Source organism: Rhinoderma darwinii, unplaced genomic scaffold (genome assembly GCF_050947455.1).
Source record: "Rhinoderma darwinii isolate aRhiDar2 unplaced genomic scaffold, aRhiDar2.hap1 Scaffold_3891, whole genome shotgun sequence".
In the NCBI taxonomy this organism is placed as follows: domain Eukaryota; kingdom Metazoa; phylum Chordata; class Amphibia; order Anura; family Rhinodermatidae; genus Rhinoderma; species Rhinoderma darwinii.
Genome location: NW_027463519.1, coordinates 27760 through 42254, shown reverse-complemented (window position 1 = coordinate 42254; position 14495 = coordinate 27760). Strand labels below are relative to the sequence as shown.

General features: G+C 43.1%; 34 pseudogenes; all 34 read left to right on the top strand.

Moving 5' to 3' along the window:
• The first annotated feature begins 4820 nt into the window (after positions 1 to 4820).
• LOC142708294 (5S ribosomal RNA) lies at positions 4821 to 4939 on the top strand (annotated as a pseudogene).
• A 67-nt stretch (positions 4940 to 5006) lies between these two features.
• Positions 5007 to 5125, top strand: LOC142708323 (5S ribosomal RNA; annotated as a pseudogene).
• Positions 5126 to 5192: 67 nt separating this feature from the next.
• Positions 5193 to 5311, top strand: LOC142708178 (5S ribosomal RNA; annotated as a pseudogene).
• Positions 5312 to 5378: 67 nt separating this feature from the next.
• On the top strand, positions 5379 to 5497 carry LOC142708237 (5S ribosomal RNA; annotated as a pseudogene).
• Positions 5498 to 5564: 67 nt separating this feature from the next.
• LOC142708214 (5S ribosomal RNA) lies at positions 5565 to 5683 on the top strand (annotated as a pseudogene).
• A 67-nt stretch (positions 5684 to 5750) lies between these two features.
• LOC142708271 (5S ribosomal RNA) lies at positions 5751 to 5869 on the top strand (annotated as a pseudogene).
• Positions 5870 to 5936: 67 nt separating this feature from the next.
• LOC142708256 (5S ribosomal RNA) lies at positions 5937 to 6055 on the top strand (annotated as a pseudogene).
• A 67-nt stretch (positions 6056 to 6122) lies between these two features.
• Positions 6123 to 6241, top strand: LOC142708172 (5S ribosomal RNA; annotated as a pseudogene).
• A 67-nt stretch (positions 6242 to 6308) lies between these two features.
• LOC142708330 (5S ribosomal RNA) lies at positions 6309 to 6427 on the top strand (annotated as a pseudogene).
• Positions 6428 to 6868: 441 nt separating this feature from the next.
• On the top strand, positions 6869 to 6987 carry LOC142708269 (5S ribosomal RNA; annotated as a pseudogene).
• A 67-nt stretch (positions 6988 to 7054) lies between these two features.
• On the top strand, positions 7055 to 7173 carry LOC142708255 (5S ribosomal RNA; annotated as a pseudogene).
• Positions 7174 to 7240: 67 nt separating this feature from the next.
• LOC142708134 (5S ribosomal RNA) lies at positions 7241 to 7359 on the top strand (annotated as a pseudogene).
• Positions 7360 to 7426: 67 nt separating this feature from the next.
• LOC142708165 (5S ribosomal RNA) lies at positions 7427 to 7545 on the top strand (annotated as a pseudogene).
• A 626-nt stretch (positions 7546 to 8171) lies between these two features.
• LOC142708195 (5S ribosomal RNA) lies at positions 8172 to 8290 on the top strand (annotated as a pseudogene).
• Positions 8291 to 8357: 67 nt separating this feature from the next.
• LOC142708334 (5S ribosomal RNA) lies at positions 8358 to 8476 on the top strand (annotated as a pseudogene).
• Positions 8477 to 8543: 67 nt separating this feature from the next.
• Positions 8544 to 8662, top strand: LOC142708249 (5S ribosomal RNA; annotated as a pseudogene).
• Positions 8663 to 8729: 67 nt separating this feature from the next.
• On the top strand, positions 8730 to 8848 carry LOC142708277 (5S ribosomal RNA; annotated as a pseudogene).
• Positions 8849 to 8915: 67 nt separating this feature from the next.
• LOC142708293 (5S ribosomal RNA) lies at positions 8916 to 9034 on the top strand (annotated as a pseudogene).
• Positions 9035 to 9287: 253 nt separating this feature from the next.
• Positions 9288 to 9406, top strand: LOC142708231 (5S ribosomal RNA; annotated as a pseudogene).
• Positions 9407 to 9473: 67 nt separating this feature from the next.
• On the top strand, positions 9474 to 9592 carry LOC142708182 (5S ribosomal RNA; annotated as a pseudogene).
• Positions 9593 to 9845: 253 nt separating this feature from the next.
• Positions 9846 to 9964, top strand: LOC142708228 (5S ribosomal RNA; annotated as a pseudogene).
• Positions 9965 to 10217: 253 nt separating this feature from the next.
• On the top strand, positions 10218 to 10336 carry LOC142708292 (5S ribosomal RNA; annotated as a pseudogene).
• Positions 10337 to 10403: 67 nt separating this feature from the next.
• LOC142708336 (5S ribosomal RNA) lies at positions 10404 to 10522 on the top strand (annotated as a pseudogene).
• Positions 10523 to 10774: 252 nt separating this feature from the next.
• LOC142708282 (5S ribosomal RNA) lies at positions 10775 to 10893 on the top strand (annotated as a pseudogene).
• Positions 10894 to 11146: 253 nt separating this feature from the next.
• Positions 11147 to 11265, top strand: LOC142708301 (5S ribosomal RNA; annotated as a pseudogene).
• Positions 11266 to 11332: 67 nt separating this feature from the next.
• LOC142708211 (5S ribosomal RNA) lies at positions 11333 to 11451 on the top strand (annotated as a pseudogene).
• Positions 11452 to 11705: 254 nt separating this feature from the next.
• Positions 11706 to 11824, top strand: LOC142708311 (5S ribosomal RNA; annotated as a pseudogene).
• A 439-nt stretch (positions 11825 to 12263) lies between these two features.
• LOC142708322 (5S ribosomal RNA) lies at positions 12264 to 12382 on the top strand (annotated as a pseudogene).
• Positions 12383 to 12449: 67 nt separating this feature from the next.
• LOC142708187 (5S ribosomal RNA) lies at positions 12450 to 12568 on the top strand (annotated as a pseudogene).
• Positions 12569 to 12635: 67 nt separating this feature from the next.
• On the top strand, positions 12636 to 12754 carry LOC142708236 (5S ribosomal RNA; annotated as a pseudogene).
• A 67-nt stretch (positions 12755 to 12821) lies between these two features.
• Positions 12822 to 12940, top strand: LOC142708213 (5S ribosomal RNA; annotated as a pseudogene).
• A 439-nt stretch (positions 12941 to 13379) lies between these two features.
• Positions 13380 to 13498, top strand: LOC142708160 (5S ribosomal RNA; annotated as a pseudogene).
• Positions 13499 to 13565: 67 nt separating this feature from the next.
• Positions 13566 to 13684, top strand: LOC142708174 (5S ribosomal RNA; annotated as a pseudogene).
• Positions 13685 to 14311: 627 nt separating this feature from the next.
• Positions 14312 to 14430, top strand: LOC142708253 (5S ribosomal RNA; annotated as a pseudogene).
• The last annotated feature ends 65 nt before the right edge of the window (positions 14431 to 14495 follow it).

Genomic DNA, 14495 nt, shown 5'->3' with positions numbered 1-14495 from the left:
GTAGGCAGAACCCCTGAGGTACCAGTACAGTTGAAACCCCCGAGAAGTGACCCCATTTTAAAAACTACACCCCTTAAGACATTCATCTAGTGGTGTAGTGAGCATTTTGACCCCACAGTTATTGTGTAAAAGGTAATGCGCAGCAGATGGTGCAAAGTGAGATTTGCAATTTCCTATGCATATATGCCATTTCAGTGTCTGATATATTGTGCCCAGCATGTGCCACTGGAGACATACACCCCATAAATTGTAATGTGGGTTCTCCCGGGTACGGCAATACCCTACATGTGGCTGTTATTAGCTGCCTGGGCACACGACAGGGCTCAGAAGGGAAGGACCACCATTTAGCCTACTGGAGCTTTTCTGGTGCTAAGTCATGTAGGCAGAACCCCTGAGGTACCAGTACAGTTGAAACCCCCGAGAAGTGACCCCATTTTAAAAACTACACCCCTTAAGACATTCATCTAGTGGTGTAGTGAGCATTTTGACCCCACAGTTATTGTGTAAAAGGTAATGCGCAGCAGATGGTGCAAAGTGAGATTTGCAATTTCCTATGCATATATGCCATTTCAGTGTCTGATATATTGTGCCCAGCATGTGCCACTGGAGACATACACCCCATAAATTGTAATGTGGGTTCTCCCGGGTACGGCAATACCCTACATGTGGCTGTTATTAGCTGCCTGGGCACACGACAGGGCTCAGAAGGGAAGGACCACCATTTAGCCTACTGGAGCTTTTCTGGTGCTAAGTCATGTAGGCAGAACCCCTGAGGTACCAGTACAGTTGAAACCCCCGAGAAGTGACCCCATTTTAAAAACTACACCCCTTAAGACATTCATCTAGTGGTGTAGTGAGCATTTTGACCCCACAGTTATTGTGTAAAAGGTAATGCGCAGCAGATGGTGCAAAGTGAGATTTGCAATTTCCTATGCATATATGCCATTTCAGTGTCTGATATATTGTGCCCAGCATGTGCCACTGGAGACATACACCCCATAAATTGTAATGTGGGTTCTCCCGGGTACGGCAATACCCTACATGTGGCTGTTATTAGCTGCCTGGGCACACGACAGGGCTCAGAAGGGAAGGACCACCATTTAGCCTACTGGAGCTTTTCTGGTGCTAAGTCATGTAGGCAGAACCCCTGAGGTACCAGTACAGTTGAAACCCCCGAGAAGTGACCCCATTTTAAAAACTACACCCCTTAAGACATTCATCTAGAGTGTAGTGAGCATTTTGACCCAACAGTTATTGTGTAAAAGGTAATGCGCAGTAGATGGTGCAAAGTGAGATTTGCAATTTCCTATACATATATGCCATTTCAGTGTCCGATATATTGTGCCCAGCATGTGCCACCGGAGACATACACCCCATAAATTGTAATGTGGGTTCTCCCGGGTACGGCAATACCCTACATGTGGCTGTTATTTGCTGCTTGGGCACATGGCAGGGCTCAAAAGGGAAAGATGAGGGGGATAAGCTGTGCGGAGTGCATCAGGGTAAATTAAAAATCAATGGATGTATGGTAAATTTTAAAACAATCTTTCATACAGAGCCCTGGTTTTTCGGGACACGTGTCGCATTGGTATGTTGTGTCCTTCCTTATCCCCCTCTTATAGCACACTTTGCACCTCTTTTGACTTTTTCCCTTCTTGCCAGTTTGGGGAACTTCTCCTGGAAAGTGTTGCCCTGGTACGATGCGTGTGGCCTCGCTTCCAGAAGTACTGGGTGCCCCTCCTTCCTGGTCGCCAAAAATTAGGTTCTTTATAACCACCTCTTGAAATTCCAGGAAAGTTCCCCTCTGGCCTGCACATCGACGTAGCACGTACGCATTGTACAATGCCATCTGTATGATGTGCACGGCCAGCTTCTTATACCACACCCTCGATTTCCGCGTAGCGCTGTAGGGCTTCAGGACTTGATCTGACAAGTCCACCCCTCCCATGTACCTATTGTAGTCCAGGATGCAATCTGGTTTGGGGGTCTCTGTACTGGTACCTCGTACAGGTACATGGGTACTGGTGTGGCCATGTATTGTTGTCAATACAAGGACATCTCTCTTGTCCTTGTACTTGACACACAATATGTTGCTACTAGAATGTGCCCTGCTCTCACCCCTTCTGAGTGTTTGCCCAAGCAGTGTTTTAGGGAGGCCTCTAAGATTTTTTCTAGCAGTGCCGCATGCCGCAGTCCTTCTGGAAGCGAGGCACTTGAAGAGCGGGACGCTGGTATAAAAATTATCCAGGTAGAGGTGGTAACCCTGGTCCAGCAGTGGGTGCACCAAATCCCACACAATTTTTGCGTTAATTCCCAGTAAGGGGGGGCATTCTGGGGGCTGAATACTGCTGTCCTTCCCTTCATATATCCTGAATTTATATGTATACCCTGATGCACTCTCGCACAGCTTATACAACTTCACGCCATACCTTGCCCTCTTACTTGGCAGGTATTGGCGGAATTGAAGCCTCCCTTTAAAATGTACCAGGGACTCATCAATGGAAATACACTTCTCGGGGGTGTATGCTTGGGCAAACCGGGCACTGAAATGGTCTAATAGGGGTCTCAGTTTATATAAACGGTCAAAACTGGGGTCATCTCGGGGTGGGCACTGCTCATTATCGGCATAATGTAGGAAGCGAAGTATTGCCTCATAACGCATCCTGGACATGGCCATACGGTACATCGGGGTGTGGTATAGGATGTCCGTGCTCCAGTAGGTCCTAATGGATGGCTTTTTTAGAAGCCCCATGTTCAAGAGCAGTCCCCAGAACTTGCCCAACTCTGCTGCGTTTACAGGAGTCCACCTCTGGGATTGGGCATAAAATGAGTTGGGGTTCTTGGTGATATACTGTTGGGCATATAAATTAGTCTGGGTGACCATTAGCTCTATAAAGTTATCAGTGAAGAAGAACTTGAAAAAGTCCATCTCACTGAACCCTGCCGTGTTAAATTTGATGCCTGGGCTGCCCGTGTACTCAGGGATTTGGGGTTCATAATGGTCTGGTGTGGGTGTCCAAATGGGGTCACTTCGCTCAGGGGTATCACTTGTTGTGGGGTCACTTCTCTCAGGGATTTCTACTATGGTGGTGGTCCTGGGGCGTCTCCTAGGGGGTCCCTCCTCTTCATCGCTGGATGAGGAGGTAGACAAATAAAATACTGTATCGCCATCCGACGAGTCTGTGTCGGAGGCCAGAAATGCATACGCCTCTTCAGCAGTAAATGTCCGTTGGGACATGCTTGTTGTGCGAAGACAAAATTTATATACTGCAAAAAAATAAATCCCTAACTGGGAGCAATAGGATAGCACAACTAGCACAAATGTGTGTTTTGTTTTTAGAGAGCAAGTGGACTTCCCTGACACTAAAGCTAACTAGGGCGAGGGTTCCTAACACTAAACCTAACTAAATTTTATGTGGACTTCCCTAACGCTAAACCTAACTACGGCGACGATTCCCTGACACTAAACCTATCTAGATTATGTCAAGCTTCCCTGACACTAAACCTAACTACGGTGACGGGTGCCTGACACTAAACCTATCTAATTATTCCGAGCTTCCCTGACGCTAAACCTAACTACGGTGATGGATCCCTAACGCTAAGCCTATCTACGGTGACCGATTCCTGACGCTAAATTCCCTGACACTATACCTAACTACGCTTTTTGACGGTTCCCTGACACTAACTAACCCTAATACTAAACTAACCAGTTAAATTTTCAAAATTGGCTAAACTAACTATTTTTTTTTGTTTCTTTTTTTTCTTTTTATATTTTTTTTTTTGTTTTATGTTTTATATAGAAAAAAATGAAAAAAAAATCCCCAGGGACCAAGAAATGTGGTCCTGAAGACTGAAAAGTGGTCAGTGATAGGAGATCACTGACCAAAAAACGTGGGTAGAACTCAAAGAGGAAGGGAACAGGAGTGGGTAGTGGATGGGGTGGTGGGAAGCAAAAAAAACGTTGTTTTAGAAACTTTTTTTCACTTTTTTTCACTTCTTTTCTCTCTGACTCTCTGCTCACAACCGATCTCAACGCCTCGCTAACTCCAACAGGGCGTTCAGGGCGGTTGCAGCAGGATGTGAGGTCAGAGAGAGGAAGTGACGAGAATGATCGCTGCTATTGGCTAGTTACTCACTGACTAGCCAATAGCGGCGATCGGCGAGGCGGGACCATAGTAAATGGTCCCGGCCCATTATGCTGTGATAGCATGCTGTCAGAAACAGCAGCTATCACAGCTCAGGAACGCCGGGCTCGAGCACTGCTGTGCTGAATGAGACCGATCGCTGCTATTGGCTAGTTACTCACTGACTAGCCAATAGCGGCGATCGGCGAGGCGGGACCATAGTAAATGGTCCCGGCCCATTATGCTGTGATAGCATGCTGTCAGAAACAGCAGCTATCACAGCTCAGGAACGCCGGGCTCGAGCACTGCTGTGCTGAATGAGACCGATCGCTGCTATTGGCTAGTTACTCACTGACTAGCCAATAGCGGCGATCGGCGAGGCGGGACCATAGTAAATGGTCCCGTCCCATTATGCCGTGATAGCCTGCTGTCAGAAACAGCAGCTATCACAGCGCATGAACGCGCCGGGCGCGCGCACCGCTGTTCTAACTGCAAGACGTACTATTACGGCATGGAGCGCGAACGATAGAGCTGCCATGACGTAATAGTACGTCAAGGAGCGGGAAGGGGTTAAGGCCTCGCTAGTACCAGTGTGGGAGACTGTCTGGGAATCCGTGGTGCGGTTGCCTTTTTATTATGTCGTTTAGATTTTGTTGCACAATCGATTAAAAAGGACTATGGATTAAAGCATATAACGTCAATGGCCATTCTAAGATAAATGTGCCTGCTCTCGTCAGATCGCAGAAGTTACACAGCTTAAGGCCTCGCTAGTACCAGTGTGGGAGACTGTCTGGGAATCCGTGGTGCGGTTGAATTATTATTATGTCGTTTAGATTTTGTTTCACAATCGATTAAAGAGGACTATGGATTAAAGCATTTAATGTCAATGGCCATTCTAAGCTGAATGTCCCTGCTCTCGTCAGATCGCAGAAGTTACACAGCTTAAGGCCTCGCTAGTACCAGTGTGGGAGACTGTCTGGGAATCCGTGGTGCGGTTGACTTTTTATTATGTCGTTTAGATTTTGTTTCACAATAGATTAAATAGGACTATGGATTAAAGAATTTAAAGTCAATGGCCATTCTAAGCTGAATGTCCCTGCTCTCGTCAGATCGCAGAAGTTACACAGCTTAAGGCCTCGCTAGTACCAGTGTGGGAGACTGTCTGGGAATTCGTGGTGCGGTTGAAATTTTATTATGTCGTTTAGAATTTGTTTCACAATCGATTAAAAAGGACTATGGATTAAAGCATTTAATGTCAATGGCCATTCTAAACTGAATGTCCCTGCTCTCGTCAGATCGCAGAAGTTACACAGCTTAAGGCCTCGCTAGTACCAGTGTGGGAGACTGTCTGGGAATCCGTGGTGCGTTTGACTTTTTATTATGTCGTTTAGATTTTGTTTCACAATAGATTAAATAGGACTATGGATTAAGGGTTTTAATGTCAAAAGCCATTCTAAGCTGGATGTGCCTGCTCTCGTCAGATCGCAGAAGTTACACAGCTTAAGGCTTCGCTAGTACCAGTGTGGGAGACTGTCTGGGAATCCGTGGTGCAGTTGACTTTTTATTATGTCGTTTAGATTTTGTTTCACAATCGATTAAAAACGACTATGGACTAAAGCATTTAATGTCAATGGCCATTCTAAGCTGAATGTGCCTCCTCTCGTCAGATCGCAGAAGTTACACAGCTTAAGGCCTCGCTAGTACCAGTGTGGGAGACTGTCTGGGAATCCGTGGTGCGGTTGCCTTTTTATTATGTCGTTTAGATTTTGTTGCACAATCGATTAAAAAGGACTATGGATTAAAGCATTTAATGTCAATGGCCATTCTAAGATAAATGTGCCTGCTCTCGTCAGATCGCAGAAGTTACACAGCTTAAGGCCTCGCTAGTACCAGTGTAGGAGACTGTCTGGGAATCCGTGGTGCGTTTGACTTTTTATTATGTCGTTTAGATTTTGTTTCACAATAGATAAAATAGGACTATGGATTAAAGCATTTAACGTCAATGGCCATTCTAAGCTGAATGTGCCTGCTCTCGTCAGAACGCAGAAGTTACACAGCTTAAGGCCTCGCTAGTACCAGTGTGGGAGACTGTCTGGGAATCCGTGGTGCGGTTGACTTTTTATTATGTCGTTTAGATTTTGTTTCACAATCGATTAAAAAGGACTATGGATTAAAGCAGTTATTGTCAATGGCCATTCTAAGCTGAATGTGCCTGCTCTCGTCAGATCGCAGAAGTTACACAGCTTAAGGCCTCGCTAGTACCAGTGTGGGAGACTGTCTGGGAATCTGTGGTGCGGTTGACTTTTTATTATGTCGTTTAGAATTTGTTTCACAATCGATTAAAAATAATAATAAACTAAAGCTGTAAAAGTTAATGGCTATTCTTAGGTGAAATGTGCCTTTTCTCGTCATATCGCAGATCAATAACACTTTAACACCTCGCTAGTACCAGTGTGGGAGACTGTCTGGGCTTCCGTGGTGCTGTTGACTTTTTATTATGTCGTTTAGAATATCTTTCACAATTGTTTAAAAATAAAAATAGACTAAAACTTTAAAAGTTAATAGCCATTCTAAGCTTAAATGTGCCTTTTCTCGTCAAATCGCAGATATATAACACTTTAAGGCCTCGCTAGTACGAGTGTGAGAGACTGTCTGGGAATCCGAGGTGCGGTTGACTTTTTATTATGTCGTTTAGATTTTGTTTCACAATCGATTAAAAACGACTATGGATTAAAGCATTTAATGTCAATGGCCATTCTAAGCTGAATGTGCCTCCTCTCGTCAGATCGCAGAAGTTACACAGCTTAAGGCCTCGCTAGTACCAGTGTGGGAGACTGTCTGGGAATCCGTGGTGCGGTTGCCTTTTTATTATGTCGTTTAGATTTTGTTGCACAATCGATTAAAAAGGACAATGGATTAAAGCATTTAATGTCAATGGCCATTCTAAGATAAATGTGCCTGCTCTCGTCAGATCGCAGAAGTTACACAGCTTAAGGCCTCGCTAGTACCAGTGTAGGAGACTGTCTGGGAATCCGTGGTGCGTTTGACTTTTTATTATGTCGTTTAGATTTTGTTTCACAATAGATAAAATAGGACTATGGATTAAAGCATTTAACGTCAATGGCCATTCTAAGCTGAATGTGCCTGCTCTCGTCAGAACGCAGAAGTTACACAGCTTAAGGCCTCGCTAGTACCAGTGTGGGAGACTGTCTGGGAATCCATGGTGCGGTTGACTTTTTATTATGTCGTTTAGATTTTGTTTCACAATCGATTAAAAAGGACTATGGATTAAAGCAGTTATTGTCAATGGCCATTCTAAGCTGAATGTGCCTGCTCTTGTCAGATCGCAGAAGTTACACAGCTTAAGGCCTCGCTAGTACCAGTGTGGGAGACTGTCTGGGAATCCGTGGTGCGGTTGACTTTTTATTATGTCGTTTAGAATTTGTTTCACAATCGATTAAAAATAATAATAAACTAAAGCTGTAAAAGTTAATGGCTATTCTTAGGTGAAATGTGCCTTTTCTCGTCATATCGCAGATCAATAACACTTTAACACCTCGCTAGTACCAGTGTGGGAGACTGTCTGGGCTTCCGTGGTGCTGTTGACTTTTTATTATGTCGTTTAGAATATCTTTCACAATTGTTTAAAAATAAAAATAGACTAAAACTTTAAAAGTTAATAGCCATTCTAAGCTTAAATGTGCCTTTTCTCGTCAAATCGCAGATATATAACACTTTAAGGCCTCGCTAGTACGAGTGTGAGAGACTGTCTGGGAATCCGAGGTGCGGTTGACTTTTTATTATGTCGTTTAGATTTTTTTCACTATCGATTAAAATGGACTATGGATGAAAGCATTTAATGTCAATGGCCGTTCTAAGCTGAATGTGCCTGCTCTTGTCAAATTGCAGAAGTTACACAGCTTAAGGCCTTGCTAGTACCAGTGTGGGAGACTGTCTGAGAATACGTGGTGCGGTTGACTTTTTATTATGTCGTTTAGATTTTGTTTCACAATCGATTAAAAAGGACTATGGATTAAAGCATTTAATGTCAATGGCCATTCTAAGCTGAATGTGCCTGCTCTCGTCAGAGCGCCGAAGTTACACAGCTTAAGGCCTCGCTAGTACCAGTGTGGGAGACTGTCTGGGAATCCGTGGTGCGGTTGACTTTTTATTATGTTGTTTAGATTTTGTTTCACAATCGATTAAAAAGGACTATGGATTAAAGCATTTAATGTCAATGGCCATTCTAAGCTGGATGTGCCTGCTCTCGTCAGATCGCAGAAGTTACACAGCTTAAGGCCTCGCTAGTACCAGTGTGGGAGACTGTCTGGGAATCTGTGGTGCAGTTGACTTTTTATTATGTCATTTAGATTTTGCTTCACAATAGATTAAATAGGACTATGGATTAAAGCATTTAACGTCAATGGCCATTCTAAGCTGAATGTGCCTGCTCTCGTCAGAACGCAGAAGTTACACAGCTTAAGGCCTCGCTAGTACCAGTGTGGGAGACTGTCTGGGAATCTGTGATGCGGTTGAATTTTTATTATGTCGTTTAGATTTTGTTTCACAATCGATTAAAAAGGACTATGGATTAAAGCATTTAATGTCAATGGCCATTCTAAGCTGAATGTCCTTGCTCTCGTCAGATCGCAGAAGTTACACAGCTTAATGCCTCACTAGTACCAGTGTGGGAGACTGTCTGGGAATCCGTGGTGCAGTTGACTTTTTATTATGTTGTTTAGATTTTGTTTCACACTAGATTAAATAGGACTATGGATTAAGGCTTTTAATGTCAATAGCCATTCTAAGCTGAATGTGCCTGCTCTCGTCAGATCGCAGAAGTTACACATCTTAAGTCCTCGCTAGTACCAGTGTGGGAGACTGTCTGGGAATCCGTGGTACGGTTGACTTTTTATTATGTCGTTTAGATTTTGTTTCACAATCGATTAAAAAGGACTATGGATTAAAGCATTTAATGTCAATGGCCATTCTAAGATAAATGTGCCTGCTCTCTTCAGATCGCAGCACTTACACAGCTTAAGGCCTCGCTAGTACCAGTGTGGGAGACTGTCTGGGAATCCGTGGTGCGGTTGCCTTTATATTATGTCGTTTAGATTTTGTTTCACAATAGATTAAATAGGACTATGGATTAAAGCAGTTATTGTCAATGGCCATTCTAAGCTGAATGTGCCTGCTCTCGTTAGATCGCAGAAGTTACACAGCTTAACGCCTCGCTAGTACCAGTGTGGGAGACTGTCTGGGAATCCGTGGTGCGGTTGACTTTTTATTATGTCGTTTAGATTTTGTTTCACAATCGATTAAAAAGGACTATGGATTAAAGCATTTAATGTCAATGGCCATTCTAAGCTGAATGTGCCTGCTCTCGTCAAATCGCAGAAGTTACACAGCTTAAGGCCTCGCTAGTACCAGTGTGGGAGACTGTCTGGGAATCCGTGGTGCGGTTGACTTTTTATTATGTCGTTTAGATTTTGTTTCACAATAGATTAAATAGGACTATGGATTAAAGCATTTAATGTCAATGGCCATTCTAAGCTGAATGTGCCTGCTCTCGTCAGAACGCAGAAGTTACATAGCTTAAGGCCTCGCTAGTACCAGTGTGGGAGACTGTCTGGGTATCCGTGGTGCGGTCGAATTTTTATTATGTCGTTTAGATTTTGTTTCACAATCGATTAAAAAGGACTATGGATTAAAGCATTTAATGTCAATGGCCATTCTAAGCTGAATGTCCCTGCTCTCGTCAGATCGCAGAAGTTACACAGATTAAGGCCTCGCTAGTACCAGTGTGGGAGACTGTCTGGGAATCCGTGGTGCGGTTGCCTTTTCATTATGTTGCTTAGATTTTGTTTCACAATAGATTAAATAGGACTATGGATTAAGGCTTTTAACGTCAATGGCCATTCTAAGCTGAATGTGCCTGCTCTCGTCAAATCGCAGAAGTTACACAGCATAAGGCCTCGCTAGTACCAGTGTGGGAGAATGTCTGGGAATCCGTGGTGCGGTTGACTTTTTATTATGTCGTTTAGATTTTGTTTCACAATAGATTAAATAGGACTATGGATTAAAGCATTTAACGTCAATGGCCATTCTCAGCTGAATGTGCCTGCTCTCGTCAGATCGCAGAAGTTACACAGCTTAAGGCCTCGCTAGTACGAGTGTGGGAGTCTGTCTGGGAATCCGTGGTGCGGTTGAATTTTTATTATGTCGTTTAGATTTTGTTTCACAATCGATTAAAAAGGACTATGGATTAAAGCATTTAATGTCAATGGCCATTCTAAGCTGAATGTACCTGCTCTCGTCAGATCGCAGAAGTTACACAGCTTAAGTCCTCGCTAGTACCAGTGTGGGAGACTGTCTGGGAATCCGTGGTGCGGTTGACTTTTTATTATGTCGTTTAGATTTGTTTCTTAATCGATTAAAATGGACTATGGATTAAAGCATTTATTGTCAATGGCCGTTCTAAGGTGAATGTGCCTGCGCTCGTCACATCGCAGAAGTTACACAGCTTAAGGCCTCACTTGTACCAGTGTGGGAGACTGTCTGGGAATCCGTGGTGCGGTTTAATTTTTATTATGTCGTTTAGATTTTGTTTCACAATCGATTAAAAAGGACTATGGAATAAAGCATTTAAGGTCAATGGCCATTCTAAGCTGAATGTGCCTGCTCTCGTCAGATCGCAGAAGTTACACAGCTTAAGGCCTCGCTAGTACCAGTGTGGGAGACTGTCTGGGAATCCGTGGTGCGGTTGACTTTTTATTATGTCGTTTAGATTTTGTTTCACAATCGATTAAAAAGGACTGTGGATTAAAGCATTTAATGTCAATGGCCGTTCTAAGCTGAATGTGCCTGCTCTCGTCAGAGCGCCGAAGTTACACAGCTTAAGTCCTCGCTAGTACCAGTGTGGGAGACTGTCTGGGAATCCGTGGTGCGGTTGACTTTTTATTATGTCGTTTAGATTTTGTTTCACAATAGATTAAATAGGACTATGGATTAAAGCATTTAACGTCAATGGCCATTCTCAGCTGAATGTGCCTGCTCTCGTCAGATTGCAGAAGTTACACAGCTTAAGGCCTCTCTAGTACCAGTGTGGGAGACTGTCTGGGAATCCGTGGTGCGGTTGAATTTTTATTATGTCGTTTAGATTTTGTTTCACAATAGATTAAATAGGACTATGGATTAAAGCATTTAATGTCAATGGCCATTCTAGGCTGAATGTGCCTGCTCTCGTCAGATCGCAGAAGTTACACAGCTTAAGGCCTCACTAGTACCAGTGTGGGAGACTGTCTGGGAATCCATGGTGCGGTTGACTTTTTATTATGTCGTTTAGAATTTGTTTCACAATCGATTAAAAATAATAATAAACTAAAGCTTTAAAAGTTAATGGCTATTCTAAGGTGAAATGTGCCTTTTCTCGTCAAATCGCAGATCAATAACACTTTAACACCTCGCTAGTAGCAGTGTGGGAGACTGTCTGGGCTTCCGTGGTGCTGTTGACTTTTTATTATGTCGTTTAGATTTTGTTTCACAATCGATTAAAAACGACTATGGATTAAAGCATGTAACGTCAATGGCCATTCTAAGCTGAATGTGCCTGCTCTCGTCAGATCGCAGAAGTTACACAGCTTAAGGCCTCGCTAGTACCAGTGTGGGAGACTGTCTGGGAATCCGTGGTGCAGTTGACTTTTTATTATGTCGTTTAGATTTTGTTTCACAATCGATTAAAAACGACTATGGATTAAAGCATTTAATATCAATGGCCATTCTAAGCTGAATGTGCCTCCTCTCGTCAGATCGCAGAAGTTACACAGTTTAAGGCCTCGCTAGTACCAGTGTGGGAGACTGTCTGGGAATCCGTGGTGCGGTTGCCTTTTTATTATGTCGTTTAGATTTTGTTGCACAATCGATTAAAAAGGACTATGGATTAAAGCATATAAAGTCAATGGCCGTTCTAAGATAAATGTGCCTGCTCTCGTCAGATCGCAGAAGTTACACAGCTTAAGGCCTCGCTAGTACCAGTGTGGGAGACTGTCTGGGAATCCGTGGTGCGGTTGAATTATTATTATGTCGTTTAGATTTTTTTTCACAATCGATTAAAGAGGACTATGGATTAAAGCATTTAATGTCAATGGCCATTCTAAGCTGAATGTCCCTGCTCTCGTCAGATCGCAGAAGTTACACAGCTTAAGGCCTCGCTAGTACCAGTGTGGGAGACTGTCTGGGAATCCGTGGTGCGGTTGACTTTTTATTATGTCGTTTAGATTTTGTTTCACAATAGATTAAATAGGACTATGGATTAAAGAATTTAAAGTCAATGGCCATTCTAAGCTGAATGTCCCTGCTCTCGTCAGATCGCAGAAGTTACACAGCTTAAGGCCTCGCTAGTACCAGTGTGGGAGACTGTCTGGGAATTCGTGGTGCGGTTGAGATTTTATTATGTCGTTTAGAATTTGTTTCACAATCGATTAAAAAGGACTATGGATTAAAGCATTTAATGTCAATGGCCATTCTAAACTGAATGTCCCTGCTCTCGTCAGATCGCAGAAGTTACACAGCTTAAGGCCTCGCTAGTACCAGTGTGGGAGACTGTCTGGGAATCCGTGGTGCGTTTGACTTTTTATTATGTCGTTTAGATTTTGTTTCACAATAGATTAAATAGGACTATGGATTAAGGGTTTTAATGTCAAAAGCCATTCTAAGCTGGATGTGCCTGCTCTCGTCAGATCGCAGAAGTTACACAGCTTAAGGCTTCGCTAGTACCAGTGTGGGAGACTGTCTGGGAATCCGTGGTGCAGTTGACTTTTTATTATGTCGTTTAGATTTTGTTTCACAATCGATTAAAAACGACTATGGATTAAAGCATTTAATGTCAATGGCCATTCTAAGCTGAATGTGCCTCCTCTCGTCAGTTCGCAGAAGTTACACAGCTTAAGGCCTCGCTAGTACCAGTGTGGGAGACTGTCTGGGAATCCGTGGTGCGGTTGCCTTTTTATTATGTCGTTTAGATTTTGTTGCACAATCGATTAAAAAGGACTATGGATTAAAGCATTTAATGTCAATGGCCATTCTAAGATAAATGTGCCTGCTCTCGTCAGATCACAGAAGGTACACAGCTTAAGGCCTCGCTAGTACCAGTGTAGGAGACTGTCTGGGAATCCGTGGTGCGTTTGACTTTTTATTATGTCGTTTAGATTTTGTTTCACAATAGATAAAATAGGACTATGGATTAAAGCATTTAACGTCAATGGCCATTCTAAGCTGAATGTGCCTGCTCTCGTCAGAACGCAGAAGTTACACAGCTTAAGGCCTCGCTAGTACCAGTGTGGGAGACTGTCTGGGAATCCGTGGTGCGGTTGACTTTTTATTATGTCGTTTAGATTTTGTTTCACAATCGATTAAAAAGGACTATGGATTAAAGCAGTTATTGTCAATGGCCATTCTAAGCTGAATGTGCCTGCTCTCGTCAGATCGCAGAAGTTACACAGCTTAAGCCCTCGCTAGTACCAGTGTGGGAGACTGTCTGGGAATCCGTGGTGCGGTTGACTTTTTATTATGTCGTTTAGAATTTGTTTCACAATCGATTAAAAATAATAATAAACTAAAGCTGTAAAAGTTAATGGCTATTCTTAGGTGAAATGTGCCTTTTCTCGTCATATCGCAGATCAATAACACTTTAACACCTCGCTAGTACCAGTGTGGGAGACTGTCTGGGCTTCCGTGGTGCTGTTGACTTTTTATTATGTCGTTTAGAATATCTTTCACAATTGTTTAAAAATAAAAATAGACTAAAACTTTAAAAGTTAATAGCCATTCTAAGCTTAAATGTGCCTTTTCTCGTCAAATCGCAGATATATAACACTTTAAGGCCTCGCTAGTACGAGTGTGAGAGACTGTCTGGGAATCCGAGGTGCGGTTGACTTTTTATTATGTCGTTTAGATTTTGTTTCACAATCGATTAAAAACGACTATGGATTAAAGCATTTAATGTCAATGGCCATTCTAAGCTGAATGTGCCTCCTCTCGTCAGATCGCAGAAGTTACACAGCTTAAGGCCTCGCTAGTACCAGTGTGGGAGACTGTCTGGGAATCCGTGGTGCGGTTGCATTTTTATTATGTCGTTTAGATTTTGTTGCACAATCGATTAAAAAGGACAATGGATTAAAGCATTTAATGTCAATGGCCATTCTAAGATAAATGTGCCTGCTCTCGTCAGATCGCAGAAGTTACACAGCTTAAGGCCTCGCTAGTACCAGTGTAGGAGACTGTCTGGGAATCCGTGGTGCGTTTGACTTTTTATTATGTCGTTTAGATTTTGTTTCACAATAGATAAAATAGGACTATGGATTAAAGCATTTA